The sequence below is a fragment of the Sinohyriopsis cumingii genome, chromosome 8 (assembly GCF_028554795.1).
Source record: "Sinohyriopsis cumingii isolate HCF-2022 chromosome 8, ASM2855479v2, whole genome shotgun sequence".
Taxonomy (NCBI): Eukaryota; Metazoa; Mollusca; class Bivalvia; order Unionida; family Unionidae; genus Sinohyriopsis; species Sinohyriopsis cumingii.
The window spans coordinates 25,322,339-25,325,119 of NC_142968.1; the positions used below are offsets into that span (position 1 = coordinate 25,322,339).

General features: G+C 36.5%; 1 pseudogene; it reads left to right on the top strand.

Annotated features, from left to right (window-relative positions):
• The first annotated feature begins 1,159 nt into the window (after positions 1-1,159).
• Positions 1,160-2,117, top strand: LOC149793162 (histone-binding protein RBBP4 pseudogene; annotated as a pseudogene).
• The last annotated feature ends 664 nt before the right edge of the window (positions 2,118-2,781 follow it).

The following is a 2,781-nucleotide window of genomic DNA, read 5'->3' on the forward strand; positions in this document are numbered from 1 at the left end:
ACTACAATAAAACTGAGATTTTATTGATTGGGAATTGGAGGGGTAACCACCCTGGGTAACCCCCCCCCCATGAAAGAACATGTTAAGGCACTAGAAGTCTTTTATGAGAAAGACTCAGTAGACCTGAACGTTAAATACCTTTTAAACAAAGTGTATGAACACATAGAAACATGGCTGCTTGTCCCATTAAATATAATGGAACGTATACAAGTCCCAAAGACTTACATATTCAGTCAAATAAACTACATAACCAAAACAGCTGATTTGACTGAAACCATGTTAAATACTTTGGAAGACAGAATTATCCATTTTATATGGCATAAAAAAATACACTATCTTCCAAAAAACTGTTAACCCAAAAGTGAAGGTGGATTTGGACTTCCACATTTGAATAACAAACAAATATCATACATAATTAAAAGATTTAGAAGCCTAAAAGAAACATTCCAATATCCGTGGGAGGCCATATATATGTACATCTACGGATATTTATGCAAACAATTTGATTAAATCTATAAAAATAAAAATAAAAAATGTTTAAAAGCTCCACGGAAATGTAAACGTGTGAGCGATATTTTATATAAATATAGAGACAATAAAGATTTTTGGGAAACAAATCAAAATTATAAAACCTACTTAAAACTAAATGGACAATTTGCTGAAAAATATTGAAATGCCTGTAGAGGTTAAAAATCCAATGCTAAATTAATACAACTTGAATAAAGATTTGATTCCTCAATTGCCGTCTAAACAAAAACACAAGCATACATAACAATATAGCAATACACATATAACAAATACTGGACACCATTGATCTTTGGCAAAGATCACTAATTAAAGAAGACTCAATAAAGTAGCCTAGATTTACTCAAATTGAGTCTATATAAAACACTAGTTTAGGACAGTGCATAAACCCTAATCCAAAATTTATAAAATTTTATCTAACTTTTATTTGGTTTTACACATGCACAATCACAGTTAATGGAACAACATACAGACATAAAAACCTGTAATATTTCGGCAATAGAGTGTCCTCTCTATGATGATTCTGAGAGGGACCGCACCAAATAAGATTATGTGAAGCTCTCTAAAAAAAAGACTTGTGTTGCTGGATACATCTTCTTTGAATCGAAATTAGAACTATTTCTAACTTTAAACCATGACGGATGAAGAAGGAGGGTTTCATGACGCAGAAGAAGAAAGACTGTGCACGCACAACAACGGGATATGTGAGGCGTACAAACATATTTGTTGTGACTATATTGTGACACATGCCCTAGAATGGCCAAGGCGAATCACACAGTGGTTGTCCGATGTCACGAGACAAGAGGGAGAGGGGTACTCATTGCACAAATTGATACTGGGTGCACACACTACTTTGCATGAGCGAAACCACATGTTGATAGCTAGTGTACAGCTACCCAATGACACACCGCTCTATTGTGACAATGGATCCAATAGTTATAAGATTTAATTAGAGATGAAAATATATCATCTAGGTGAGGTAAACAGGGCTTGCTACATGCCACAGAATCCTTGCATCATTACAACAAGGACTTCTTTCAGTGATGTACTGGTATTTGACTACACAAAGCAACCATCTCAACTTGATCCCAGTGGAAAATGTAGTCAAGAACTAATATTGAGCCCACCAGAAGAAGGAATATGGCATCCAGATCTAGACAGCCAACTAATTAACGCTTTTGAAGACCACACCATTCGTTTATGGGATATCAATGATATGCCTTCAGAAGAAGGATTATTGATGCAATTACCATTTTTACAGAACATACATCGATTGTAAACGATGTGGAATGGCATCCTGATGACAAAAATGTGTTTGGTTCTGATGCTGGCGACAAGAAACTTATAATCTGGGACACCCGCTCCAACAACACCAGTCGCATGCCCACGATGATAATGTCAACTGCCTGTCACTTAACCCTAATCACCAGTTTATTCTGGCCACTGGATATGCGGATGAGACTATTGCATTGTGGCATCTAAGGAATTTGAAATTAAAGCTGGTCTCCTTTAACTTCCACGACGATGAAATCATTTAGGTTCAGTGGTCCCCCCCCCCCAATATGAGAAAATCCTGGCTTCTAGAGCTGTAGACAGTTGGCTATTTTGTCTAGGATATGAGCAACATTGGAAAAGAACAATCTACAGAAGATGATGAAGAATACCCCCCACCTCCAGCTGATATCAATGAACTCTGGACATTACGTTCTGTGGGAGAGGATAACATCCTACAAGTATGGTAAAATACCCAAAATGCCTAAAATAAAAAACCTTTGGAAGTTGCACATCGAAGACGTTTTATTCTTTTAAATGTAGTGTTAATTGTACATCTTTTAACATTAATCATGGTTAGAAATGTCATTTAGTTTATGAGATAACTGAAATTTTTTTTTGGGGGGGGGGTTCCACACAAAGGTTGAAAAAGCTCACAACTCCTTGGAAGTAGCACGCGATCCTTCCTAAGATACCGTCTAGACCTATCATGTTTTTGTGCATGTCTTCATTTGATTCTTCATTTTTACCTAGCTATATATAACAAGCATTTGAAAATCTTTTTTAACATGCAACGCTATGTTTATGTGAAACATTAATAAAATGTTCAATTGGCTTTAATTTGAGATTTGCAGTTGATTCATACCCTGGCCTATCACATGGATATGCATTTTTAGTCGCCTTGACATGTGCAGTTTTAATCAGGGACAGGTGTTGCATGCAGTCAGGATCTGTAGTCATTGAGCAGCAGGGGGGGCGAATCGG